The sequence below is a fragment of the Acinonyx jubatus genome, chromosome D2, assembly GCF_027475565.1.
Source record: "Acinonyx jubatus isolate Ajub_Pintada_27869175 chromosome D2, VMU_Ajub_asm_v1.0, whole genome shotgun sequence".
Classification (NCBI taxonomy): Eukaryota; Metazoa; Chordata; class Mammalia; order Carnivora; family Felidae; genus Acinonyx; species Acinonyx jubatus.
The window spans coordinates 43,708,470-43,722,400 of NC_069393.1; the positions used below are offsets into that span (position 1 = coordinate 43,708,470).

General features: G+C 44.9%; 1 protein-coding gene across 1 annotated transcript in view; it reads left to right on the forward strand.

The window, feature by feature from the left end:
• The first annotated feature begins 7,090 nt into the window (after positions 1-7,090).
• Positions 7,091-13,931, forward strand: part of BMPR1A (bone morphogenetic protein receptor type 1A) — a 136,198-nt gene continuing 129,357 nt past the window's right edge. Inside the window, exon 1 of the mRNA XM_027062480.2 lies at positions 7,091-7,228. The gene's annotated coding sequence lies outside the window, so the exon portion shown is untranslated. The remainder of the gene's footprint in view (positions 7,229-13,931) is intronic.

A 13,931-nucleotide genomic window follows, 5' to 3' on the forward strand; every position in this document is an offset into this window, starting at 1 on the left:
TTACATGGGATTCTAATTGACTTAATTCTGACAAATATGCATCCTGCCACTTTCATTTCCCCCAAAATGCCCTGAAAGTATAGATTGTTATACATGAAGTATAATATAATAATGTTATATATATAGCTATATAATGCTGAACAATAAAAATGCTGGTTCTTCAAGCAAGCCAGTGACAAGGCTCCCTGCCTGCAATTGGACTAGTACTTATCTGGTGTTCAGGAGGACCGGGGGCAGGTATTACACTTCACACCTCTAGGGAGCACCTTTCACACAGAGCAGGACACAAACGGTGTCCCTATGGTCCTGCGGTGTAACCACCGTGATGCTCAGTGCAGTGACTACAGCCAACTGTGGTAAGAATCCGGGCAGGGGAGGGCAGAAAGGAGGGAGGAATGCCCTCTTTGACTTTGAGGGACAAAGCGGGACAGCAGATGCATTGAGGAGTTTGTGACACCCTCCTCCCCCCCACTCCAGGTGGACCTTGAAAACAAATGGCTAGCAGAGGCAAAGGTTTTGATAATTACAATGGCAGGCCCCAGTTTGGGGCTGCTATTTTGATCCTTGTGTATTTTGAAACTCCCTAAACTGTCCTTCCCTAGGCTGGGAAGCTCGGAAGCCCCTATTCACATGTAAGTGAATAAAGGTATGAAATCTTACTCAGGAGAAAGACATAGGAACTGTGAAACTATGCGAAGAAGTCAATGATATAGAGAGAAAAGCCTAAGGAATTTAGGATGGAGCAGAGACTACTTCCTGTAAGAGGTGGTATTTGGGCATTGAGGGAGGGAGAATGGCATCAAAAGAATGAATGTGGCCCATTTTGCAGGACTTAGACCAGTTGAACAGTACGTTGCCAATCATCAGTGGCTCCCAGGTTTTGAACACAGTGGCGTTCCATTAAGAGAAATCTGGAAAAACTGAGCACAATCAGTTAAAGAGGGAATGACCAATTAGAAGGATAGCTAGTCCAATTCAGGTAGACAGTGAGGAAGACAGGTGTTAAAATGGGGGGCAAACTAAATGTAAAAGAATCTAGATTTTTGCCTAGGTGGCTGAGTCGGTTAAGCATACGACTTCGGCTCAGGTCATGATCTCATGGTTTGTGAGTTCAAGTCCTGCGTCAGGTTCTGTGCAGACAGCTCAGAGACTGGAGCCTACTTCGAAGTCTGTGCTTCCCTCTCTCTCTCCGCCCCTCCCCTGCTCATGCTTTGTCTCTCTCTCTCTCTCTGTCTCAAAAATAAATAAACATTTAAAAAATAAAATTAAAATAATCTACATTTTTTTTTTCAACGTTTATTTATTTTTGGGACAGAGAGAGACAGAGCATGAACGGGCGAGGGGCAGAGAGAGAGGGAGACACAGAATTGGAAACAGGCTCCAGGCTCTGAGCCATCAGCCCACGGGGCTCGAACTCACGGACCGCGAGATCGTGACCTGGCTGAAGTCGGACGCTTAACCGACTGCGCCACCCAGGCGCCCCAAAATAATCTACATTTTTAAAAAACACTGACAGGTATTGGTTTCTAGCTGAATATATGTGATTATGCTTCCCCATGAAAGAAGTAAGGACGTTGTTTTAAAGAGCATATATAACTCTAGAACTCAAGCATTATTTGTTGAAAACCAGTGGTCAGAACTTAAAGTCAATGATACAACCCTGCCTTTGTTGATAAAAATAAATGAGTGAAATGAAATGTCAACTATCTTAAGGGCAATAAATCATGACTCGGAAACAAATATCAAATGAAGGAATTATCTGCATGTCTTATTTTCTTACAAGATTTTAAGCTTTTAGAGGACAGGAGTCCACTATACTGCCTAGTACATACAGTCATTCATTCAATAAGTATTTACTGACCACCCTCAGGGGTGCCTGGCAGTATGCTAGGTACCAGGGATATAATGGAGTGAAAATAAGATAGTTTCTATCCTCTAGAACTTTGTGTCGAGTACAAGGAAAGGTACCCCCAACATATGTGGTATCAGATAAACTAGTATGCCTGGTCACATTGGTGGCACCACACCACACCTAGAAATACATCTGGATTACCGTGTAGACCATGGACAGTAGGTACAATATGGCTGTTAATGACTCAGCATTCCTGATCCAGGATTGTTTTTTTCCCCAGTTATCCCAACCTGAATTTTTATCACGACACCTTGTCTTCCTTTGACTAGTCATGCACAAGGTAATCATACTTCGCTCTAGATGCGGAACTTCTGGACTACTGGTCCCAAAGGAATTCTTGAGGGGAATCAGTGTTTAGGAGTAGTTAAGTAGAATCAGGTATGGGTTTATATATATTTATATGTACACACACACACACACACACACCTGTTATACTTTGATTAATCGTTAACCAGATAAAAGAAAATATACACACATATATGCATAAAAATATACAGTTGTTTTCTGTTTTTATCTGGTTAACAGATAATCAAAGTATAATAAGTCACAAACCCACTGCTCTCAGGAAAGGGAAAGGCAGGGTGGTGGATTGCTATCAGATGGAGAAGGACAAGATTTACCATGGGCTGGGGTGGGGAGGCCCCAGCTCCAGGTGTTCGGTGGGAGGAACCCCAGCCCTCCAGGCAGCACCTAATAGCCAGAGCCATGAGCAAACAACAGGTGGTAGTCCAGGACAGCAGCAGGCATCAGGATGTCCAACCTGAGGTAATGGGAAAAGGAGGACTGACAGAGGGACAGAATATGGACAGAGAATCTAGAACAAAGAGCTGGAGGTCAAGTAAGTGTTGCCACTAGGGGTAACTATTAGGGCACCAGGGGTAACTATCTGTTGCAGGGCTGGGGCAGACTCTAGAGAGCAGAGTCCAGAAAACAGGCAGAGAAAATCAAGTTCCACACAGGTTAACAGGCCAGGGTTTCAAGCACAAGAAAAGGACTGTGAGTCAGTCCTTAGACAGGGGTCAAGGTTGGGGCTTCCCAAGTGAGTAGCAAAGGCAGCGGGAGGCTGGGTTCTGGCTTGGGACCGGAGCTCTGAGAATTCTTCCTGCCACAGGGCCAGGGAAGGATTAGGTTCTGTGGTAAGGGGTGTGTTGATAGCAGGGAGAGGAAGACTATAGTGACCATGGGCCATAGCACTAAGTGGTGGCTACTTTGCAGCAGGTGGCTCTGTAAATGATCTTTTAATCACAGTAAACAAGTGATATGATGCAAAAAGAAATGGAAATGGAAAAAGGAGAGACTGAGAAGCAAAAGTAGAAGGAAAAAAAAATCCATTACAAAGAAAAGAACAAATTTGGATTTTTAAACTTTATTTTGTGCACTGATTTATAGATAGCTTTTTTTTTTTTTAAATATTTATTCATTTTTGGGAGACAGAGAGACAGAGTGCAAGCAGGGGAGGGGCACAGAGAGAGAGACACACACACACAGAATCTGAAGCAGGCTCCAGGCTCTGAGCTGTGCGCACAGAGCCCGACGCGGGGCCCGAACCCACGAAATGCGGGACCACAACCCAGGCTGAAGTCAGACGCTTAACCGACTAAGCCACCCAGGCGCCCCTAGATAGCTCTTTTTCTTAAACACAATTTCTGTTTTGGCTTGTTTCTTCTAAACCATGACAGGGTATTATTTTTATTTACTTTTCTTAAAGTTTATTTATTTATTTTGAGACAGCATGCATGCGCACAAGTGGGGGAGGGGCAAAGAGAGGGAATTTTATATATATGAGAGAATCCCAAGCAGGCTCCACACGGTCAGCGCAGAGCCCGATGTGGGGCTCGGACTCACAAACTGCGAGATCATGACCTAAACCAAAATCAAGAGTCAGATGCTTAACCACCTGAGCCACCCAGGCGCCCCCATGACAGGGTATTATTAACCAAGAGGATAATGTATTAGTGTCCATGCTGAAAAATACAGCTGTTTCCTCTACTCTTTACAATGTTTCTGTCTAACACTGAGTCTTAAACTAAAGCCTGCCAAGGGAGTTCCTTCACTAGTCCCTCCTTACCGAGCTCTAACTTATCTCCCTATCCACAAGCCTTAATGCTGCCTTTGCCTCACAAAATCTTTACAACAGGAAAATGACTGTGAATGGATTAACTTGGATCTATCTAGAACAATTGCCTTCTCTAAAGATGGTATAACCCAGTTTTCCTGACCCGCTCGTATCCTTTTCAACATAGTCCATGCCACCCTCTAAAACTAGGTCTTGATGCCAAGGTTCAGAAATGCCTAGAGGAAATTCTACCCTTATCTCACTCATTCGTTCAACAGATATGAGCACTTGTGTGGCAGGAGCTAAGCAGCAAGGAAAGAGCTGAAAACAAGACGGACAAAGTCTTTGCTCTCATGGAGTTTACATTCTAGTGAGGCAGAGAAACTCAGACTATAAACCAGTAACTGAACAAACAAGGTAATTTAAATTAGTAAAAAGTGGTATAAAGAAAACAAAATTGGCTAGGTTGGGTGCTAATTTAAGTCAGATGATCAGGGAAGGTCTTTGAGGATCTGAGAACCTTCCAAACTAAGGCTATGTGATTTGAGTACACAACTACCACTCTTGGGGGCCTACACCTCTAACTGTACAGAGAAAAAAAAGCTCACTTCCAGCCCATTCTATTAATCTACTTAAAGGAAAACCATCACATTATAGAGAATGTTAAATTTGGACTTTGAGGTATTGTCTGAGTTTGGGGGCCAGACAATACGTGTCCAGATGTTTCCTTGGGCTTCCTGGCTGCTCTGTTCATTTAGTGGGCAAACTGGAGAAACAGGCTGGCATGCATACACATGCCAGGAACCGAAGAGAACACCATGCCCTGCTCTGTTGTAGGTAGGTAGGTTGCCTGCTATGAAAAGGCTAAGGATTTAAGCTTGGGCACTAGGCGGGCTTTATCTAAGGAGAGCAAAAGGATGTCAAGTAAAGTCCCAAAGACTTGAAAAGGAGATCCTTTCGTAGAGATGCAAAGATATCATGACTTAAAATGTCATTGCCTCTATTTTGCTACCATTTCTACAGTGGCATATAACAAAACCCAGGTAATGCCAAGTTGTACATTTCAGGACCTTGATGTACTAAAGTTTTAAACTGAGATTCTTGTCTATTTTATGGTCTGATTCATATGCCTAAAAATTGGACTAGGCTTCAGAGGGTATATTAACACACCTGTCATGATTTTATCTGCCATGACACATTACTCAGCATACATCATTGATTTCTTTGGTCAATGAATCTTAATCTCCTTAAGCAAAAGGTCGACCCTTGCCCCTAAAATTAAAGCCGTGTAGTATGTAGAAAACTTGAAAAAGTGGCAAGTTTTAGTTGATGTAAGGAAACTCATAGTTGATGCCAGGAAATTCATATACCATACATTCCCCCTGTAAAGCAAGATACAACCACCCATGACTCAAATCTGAGACAGCTCAAGAGTTCATTAAAAAACTTAAGAGAATAACCAGAATTGAAAAATAATTTGGAATCACAGAAGATATATAAGGCATCAAAAGTGGTTTGCAAGAGGAGGAGAGAAAAAAACCTCTTTAAACAAGAATGTAAAAGAATTTAGATATTTAAACAAGATTATTAGGGAATACTCTGGAATCCAAACATCTCTTTAGGGAGAATAACAACAAATGCCAATGCCTGGCACATTCTTTTTCTTCCCTCTTTCTTTTTACCTAGTTGAAAAAGTGATTTTATGAAAGGACCTTAAAAAGAGTTATCTTTTAGAGATTCATAAATATGCAGAACAAACTGAGGGTTATGGGAGGGGTTATGGGAGGGCGGATGGGCTAAATGGGTAAGGGGAACTAAGGAATCTACTCCTTAAGTCATTGTTGCACTATATGCTAATTTGGATGTAAATTTAAAAAAATAAAAAATAAAACAAATTAATAAAAAAAAAAAGTTATCTTTTGTAGAGACTTAACACCATACACACTGTTGCAACACTTAACCAAAATGATTAAGGTCACATTTGGTTGTTAAAAGGGAGCCTATGTTCTTTCTTCACATGCAGGACACTGAATACGTTTACCAGCATTTTCCCCAAATGAAGGGAAATGGAAGAAAAGGAGTAGTGACAATTATTTGCATTTTCCAAAAGGAGGGAACGGGACTCCGGAGGGCACGCAAGGTCCTAAGAATGAGCCAAAGTAGAGGAGCGAGCAATATTTACAGTCCGCGGACTTCAGCTGGCCCGGGGTAACGCCGCCGCTCCTCTTCTGCTTTAGGAGTTCACCGGCTCGTAGGTCACAGGGCCCGGGACAGCGGGGGCTCGGAGCTGCTGGGATCCACGCGGAGAGGCCTCTTCCCCCAGCCGCTCCCTCGGAGCCCGCCCACCTGCGCCTGCCTACCTAGGCCTCGGCACCCTGGCAGAGCGCCCAGATCAAGAAGCCGGGGAGCGGTGGGTGGATAATGGAAGCGGTGTGGCTACATTTCCCTTTCTTTGTCGCCACGACCACTACCACGACCCGGCAATTCCCCGCCGTGGCGTGTGAGTGCCGGCGCCCACGTGGAGCATTAGAGCGTGTCGCAGAGGGGGTCCACGCGAAGGGACGCGGGAGGGCCCAGACCGCGTCCGCGGTGTCCGCGCTCCTCCACCGCGCTCCGTCATGTGCGTCCCGCACGCGGCGTCGGTGGGTCGCGGCTCCCGTAGACCAGCCGGCCCTGCCACGGCGGCGGTAGGGCTGCCTGGTGGGGAGGGGCCGGTGGGGCCGCGCGGAGGAGAAGTCCCCCCACCGCAGCCCGGCGCCCCCTTGCCGGCTGCGGGCCCTTTTCCCCGGCAGCGGGGCGCCGGACCTCGGGGACCCTTCGGGCGCTTCCGCCGCGCGCTCGGCTCCTTTCGTGTCCGGGGCGGGGCGGGCGTCTTCCCAGTGCGCGCGCGCGGCGCCGAGTCCCGCGGAGGCCCGCCCCTCCCCCAGGCCCCCGCGCCCGCGCCGCCCCCCCACCCCTGCGAGTGTCGGCGGCGGCGGCAGTGGCGGCGGCGGCGGCGGCGGCTGCCGAGATTGGAATCCGCCTGCTGGCTCTCGGCGAAGGAGGAGGGAGGAGGGCGGGGAGAAAGGGCAGGAAGGCTCGGGCTCCGGCGCGTCCGTCCGCGCGAGACGAGGATCGCACGGCCGCTCGAGGGGCGACCGGGCCGGGGCCGCTGCACGCCGAGGGCGGAGGCCGAGTCGGGCCCCCGCCGCGCCCCGGCGGCTCGCCGCGCCCACCCCGCTCCGCGCCGAGGGCTGGACGATGAGTTCCCCGGGGTCCGGGTGAGTTGGCTCGTCCGAGAGTGCGTGTGTGCGCCGGGAGAGGCCGGCGGCTGCGGGGAGGCCGGCGCGGGCTCCGGGAGAAGTTTCGGGGGGAGCGGGGCGCGCGCGGGAGGCCTGAGCTGGGGGCGGCCCGGTCCGGCCGCCTCGCGGGGTCCCCGCCGCCTCGGCTCTGTCAGGCCGCGGCCCGTTGGGCCCCGCCGTCCGGCGCCCCCACCCCGGGCCCGACCCCGCCGGAGACCCCGGCCCCCCGGACTCCCGACGTCGGCTCCTTGCAGCTCCCCGCTGCGGCCCCGCCGCCCGGCCCCTCTTTTGTTCCCCACCCCCTGGGTTTCAGGCCGAGTTTGGGGAGGCGATGTGGGCGAAAGCCGCCTCCAAGGACGCTTCTTGAATCCTTAAATGGGAAAGGCGCTCACCTCTCTCTCCCAGGAGCTGCGAGGTTGCTGTTCGCGTTATGTCTCTCTTCGCTGCTGCGAAGGAGAAAAAAATGTCTGTTTCGTGGGGTGGTAGAGTCGGGGGGAGTTGCAAGCCCTCCCTGAAAACTTGTCCGCGGGAAGGTGCCAGGTTTCTCGGAGGTTCACCTGTTGTCCTGCGCGGCCTCCGCTGCCATGTCTGTTGTGATTCTGCGCTTCAGTTTCTGAAAACTTTCTGCCGGAGTGAATGTAACCTTCCCCCCCCCCCCCCCCTTCTTTCCAGACTCCTAGTGGAAAGATTTGGCAAGAAAAGAAAATAGCTTGAGTCAGGAAAGAAAAATAATGTGCTATGTGTTAGAGTCTGGCGTTTTGTGACTTGTATACTCTTTCATGCTCTCGGATGTTTTAATTTGGTCAGAGCGCTGCAGTTTTTCTCTTTCAAACGGTTAGCAAACTCTTTTGAATACACAGTGCGAACTTGGCACATTTACCTGTGTGACGTCATTTAATCCTTGTGATAACCCTGGTTATGGTGTTCATTTTTTAGGCGAGGAAACCGAGACGCAAAGAGGTTAAGTAACTTGTCCAAGTGTGCTGGGATTTGAACTCTGAATTTTCTCTGCTAATCAGAAACTGTCAAAGTGAGATGGACTAGGAGTTTGAAAACAGCAAAACCTCTTTCTGCAAACAGGTTTATGGTTAGGAGCATTTTAAATTAGTCATACTTGAAATGATCGCTGTTTGTTGCTTGAGTTGAAAACAACTCCTTTATTGTATTTACTTAGGAGTTCACGTCTGAATTAAAACTGTGAATTACGATGTAACTTTAATGCTTATCACTGTTTTCAATTCTTGAAAAGTGTGTGGGCCAGAATTATTTAAATATTTAAACTTAAAGTTCAAATACTGGTAGTTCTGAGCTAGAAAGGGGTTGAATTTACAAAGGGTGATTGAAATTTAGAAGACACTTTTCAGAGAACCAGTATTCCACTCACGGTTGTTGGGTTCCCCATCCGATTCATATTATTCGTGGAACTCATTTCAAACTTTTTTCTGCTTGCTTCACTTCTTCACACCCTTTACTGAAAAGCTTGAGGCACTCAGTGGGAGGGAGCTCCTGCCAGAATGTACTGAGTTACTTCTATCATGTGCTTTCTTTCCTTCCATTTCAGTGGAACATTTTTTGTCCTTCCTACCAGTTTAACACCTTGTTTCATTTTTCTCCTCTCTCCTGCTTAATGGAATAGGAGTTACTCCCTTTTGTCTTAGAGATGTTAGAAGTACAGATGTGCTAAAGGTTTTTTTTCAGTTTACAAAAACCTTCCCTTGGGCGTGCTACTCCCTCAAGATGTCATGTTGCTGCTTTTCCTTTTCAAATCATATTAACGCTAAAAAAAAAACAAAAAAAAACCAAAAAACGTTTCCTTGTAAAAGTAGTACACGTTCATTAAAAAATGGTAAAATAGAGCAAAATTGAAGTAAAATTAAAATTCATACCTTCGTAATCCCATCTCTGGAGATTGTCAAGAGTAGTTTATTTTTCCTGCATTTACTTCCTGGCTGGGCATTCAGTTCTTAACTCCTTGTTACCCGGATTTCACCCTCACAAGGTTCACCTATAAGCTAAGTGGCACATTTATTAATGTGTTCTAAATCAACTCCTTGAGCTTTCTGTGATGCTTAACATCAACTTCTCATTCTTGAAATGCCTTTCCTTGGCTTTTGTTCATTTATCCATTGTATTCAACGAATACTTCCACTGCAAGGCTATGGGATGCTACAACAGACAATGCCCTTGCCTTCATGGAGCATCAAGTTTATTGGAGGAATCATAGATTGAAGAATGAATTCTATAACCGTATTGTGATTACAATTAAAGTGCCCAGTGTTAGAAGACCTGACCTGGTGCTGGGAGAATGGGGCAAGGCCTTAAAAATGTCACTTTGTAACTCAAGATGATTCTGAAGGATGAGTGAGAATTAACTAGATGGACAGAGGGCTTCGGTGACATACTGACTTTGTTCCTCTTTGCCCCTTTCTTTTCTTCTTGCTTAATATGTGTTCTCCAGGTTTTACTGGTGAGTTCATTTTTATGTATGTCACTAGTCCCTTGGCATTATTATTATTCAGACACTTCTGTCTGAATACTTCTCAGACCTCTATTCTTTATTTCTCCTCTGCACGTGAATCCTTGTTTTTTCCCAGTTGCTTTATGCATACCTCTACCTGGTTGTTCTAGTTGAAACTAAACTCCTTCCTTACCAAACTTGTTTCCCTGGTGTTCCTTATTTCTGTTGACGTCATACCAAATCCAGACCTTTTCCCATTCTGTCACATCGTATCTGTAGCTAGTGTCTACTGCTTCTGCTTTTCATGGTATTGTCCCTCTTTATTCCTGCTGACTTAGGTACAGCTCTTGATACATGGTGGTATGAAGGTTATAATAGACTCATAAAATGAATTGGGCACCTTTCCTTTTCCTCTTTTCAGGAGTGGTTTAGACTGGAAGGATCTTTCTTGCGAGTTCTGCAGACCTCACCCATAACACCATTCAGGCTTAGATTTTCTTTTCTTTTTTCTTCTTTCTTTCCTTCCTCCCTCCCTCCCTCCCTCCCTCCCTCCCTCCCTCCCTCCCTCCCTTCTTTCTTTCTTTCTTTCTTTCTTTCTTTCTTTCTTTCTTTCTTTCCTGTAGAGGACTCTGAATATCATTTCAGTTTATTTAATAACTGTTGGTCTGTTTAGGTTTTCTATTTCTTGTGTGAACTTTAGTGTTTAATATTTTCTCCAGAAATTTATTTGTTGAGTTTTCAAATCTACTGTTACTTGGTTTTAACACAATTCTTTTTCTTAAAAGAAAAAATTTTTTTTAATGTTTATTCATTTTACAGAGACAGAGAACCAGTAGGGGAGGGGGCAGAGAGAGAGGGACACACAGACTCTGAAGCAGGCTCCGGGCTCTGAGCTGTCAGCACAGAGCCTGATGTGGTGCTTGAACTCATGAACCACGAGATCAAGACCTGAGCCAAGTCGGATGCTTAACTGACTGAGCCACACAGGGGCCCCTAAATTTCTTTGATTGAATATATATTTGTATGCAGTGCTACGGATTGTGTATATATTAGTATAGTTGATAATTTTCCTTTTTCCTTTTTTTTTTCTTGCCTACTGAATCATGTTCTCATCCCACTTGGGCCAATGCTGTGCTCGTCTTCACTTCCACTGTTATATGGGTTATCTTATGCAGTTCTTCTGAAGTTAATCTTGAAGCCCAGTTTGTGTCACTTCTCTACTCACAAGTTTCCAGTGTCTTCTGTGAAATGAAGTCATTTCATGAGGATTTACCCAGATTTCCCTCATTCTCATCTCCCATTATTTTTGTTTCCTGCACATGCGCTTTGTCCCTTTTCTGAAATCTTTCCCATTTTCTTCTGAGTGGAATCCCTTCTGAAAGAAGGGATATTTTTTTTTAATTAAAAAAAAATTTTTTTTTAGTGTTTGTTTATTTTTGAGAGAGAGAGAGAGACAGAGTGCGAGCAGGGGAAGGGCGGGGAGACACAGAATCCAAAACAGGCTCCAGGCTCTGAGCTGTCAGCACAGAGCCTGACACTGGGCTCGAACCCATGGACTGCAAGATCATGACCTGAGTGCAAGTAGGAAACTTAACTGACTGAGCCACCCAGATGCTCCTGAAGGAAGGGATTTTTTAAAGGCAAAATTTTTATCTAATATTTTCTTCCTGCACTTACTGGTTTGTCTTTTTCTTTTTAAAAATTTATTTATTTATTATGAGGGGGGAGGGGCAGACCGAGAGAGAGAGAGAGAGAGAGAGAGAGAGAGAGAGAGAGAAAGAATGAATGAATATGATTTGCAAGCAGGCCCCGCACTCACCACATGGGGCTCCATGCAGGGTTCGAACCCACGACCATAAGATCATGACCTGAGCCCAAATCGAGAGTCAGATGCTTAACTGACTGAGCCACCCAGGAACCCCTATTGATTTGTCTTTAAAAAAATTCAACTTTTATTGGGGCGCTCAGTCAGTGGAGCATGTGGCTCTTGATCTAGGGCTTGTGAGGTCAAGCCTCATGTTGGATGTAGAGATTATTCAAAAATAAAATCTCTAAAAAAAAAATCAACTTTATCGAAGTGTCATTTATATACAGTGATATGCACGTGTTAAGTATGCAGTTCCGTGAGTCATTGGGTCTTTTATAGCAATTTGTATACAAATACTGGTTCAGCTACTAAACTGCAGACTGGGTGTGTAACTGACTTTGTTGCATATAAAATGGATAATTGGAGGAGAAAGACCTTCTCATTTTTGGATTTTGGGAGCAGAGAGCCATGGAGAGAAAGGAAAATGGGTTTCCTCTTAGGCTAAAGTTTAAACCAGAAAGTCTTTCCTTCTTCCCTCTTCCACCTTTTATTAGTGTTTATGCTTTTAAAATGCTTTTTAAATATCTTAGGTCCAAATGACCAGGTCAGTCCAACTCTTTAATGCTTACAAGATTAAATGCTGAGTTGTATGGAGTTAGATCTTACAAGGTACACCATACTTTTTTGAGCCGTTCATAAAGAAAATATGCTTCTAGTTAATTTTAAGAAGCCATTGATTGTAAGGTCTAATTTCAGAGATACTGAAATATGAAAAATATATGTGCCATATAATTGAATATGGTTTTTCTCCGTTAACCAAAGCTACCATTCCTTTAGTTTAGATATTGGAAAGAAGAATTTAAGCCAGACTTATGTGGGAGAGACTTATTAGTTGTGCTGTTTACTATGAAAAGTTTTCTTTAAAAGGAGGGTGTTTGTTAAACCTTTTTAATGAGTAAAGCATTTCAGGCGGTATAGAGAAATATTTATTTTTGGATGGGGTCTCCCACAACTCGATATGCCAGTCTGATTGTGAGGCGCTTTGATAGTTTTTATAGTTAATATTTTAAAGGCTGTCAGTTTTTAAAAAATAGAAACAAAATGATATGTCTGGAGAGCCCCAGTAGTGTTATGGTTTTTGAAAACAGCACTAGGTTAGAGTAGGGCTTTAGATCAGATGATGGTGGGCCCAGTGGATTCCCAAGCCAAGTTCATACAGACCTTGACTAGTTAAGGACATTATTTTTGAGTATCTTTTATTAAAAACAGGTGAATATGAGCTACTCCGATGCCATGGATGTTCTTTTTTTATACTTCTTTGTTTCTGATGAACTTTTTTTATGGTGTACATTTGTTATACCACTAATAACGTGCAACAGTGGAGCTTGGCTATTGCCCTAGTCATATGTAATTGGCTACTACTGATTTAAGGAGGATGCGGGTATGTCAGTAGTAGGGATAAAATAATCAGATTTGCAGTTTGGGGAGAGGAGTTAGTGGGGAATCATTTTGAAGGAAGGAAGACACAGGACACTGAAACTTGTAGGGGACACTGAAACCTGTTCCATCTTGGCCCAGACTAGGATGGTGGCAGATAATTAGGGTCTAGAATGGACAGGACTTGGTAGTTAGCTATGGATGAGAGAAGGAATGGGATTGGCATGAATGACTGGCGGGTTTCTAGCTCGGAAACCTGATAGGGTACATGTGTGTTGGTCGAGATGAAAAATGAGACCAGGTTTGTGGAGGACAGTAGTTTGGTTTTGATAATACAGAGTTCTGAAATACCAAGTAGAGATTTCCACTTAGCATTGCATGTATGGGGCTGGAATTTGATAGAGGTTTGGACTGCAGGTAGATCTTTGGGAGTGATTGCCATGTAGGTTGTAAATTCTATCAGTGGAAATTGGGTGGCTTTCTCAAGTGACTTTTGCTTAAAAGTGACAAATTCAACTCTTAGCTTAAAGGTGAAAAGGGGTCATTACCCCCTCTCCCCCCTTCATGTTTTTAAAAAGACTGCAAATACTCATGTTTGGATAGAAGTGCTCAGATGATGTAATCAAGGGTCTGTCTGCTCTCCACTCTTTGGGCTTGATTTTCAGACAGATACTTTTCATTTGGCAGAGGATGGACAGTGTCAACTCCAGGCTTATGTGGCCCATATGGATTCAAGATGTAAAAAGGGCACCTCTTTCCCAGGTGCATATATTCTGTCCCAAGGAGAGATTCTTACTGGGACCGTCTGGAGTCTGGGGTGCCGACACCCGCCAGGCCTAGCTTACATGCCCCGGAGCAGTCAGCCAGTTAAACACTGGCACTCATAGCCTTCCTAGAACCATGAGAGATGGGAAAGTGGTTGTTCCCCCAAAGAAAGGATGGCTTTGGGCAGTGAACAACACAGATCCACTGTCTTTTGG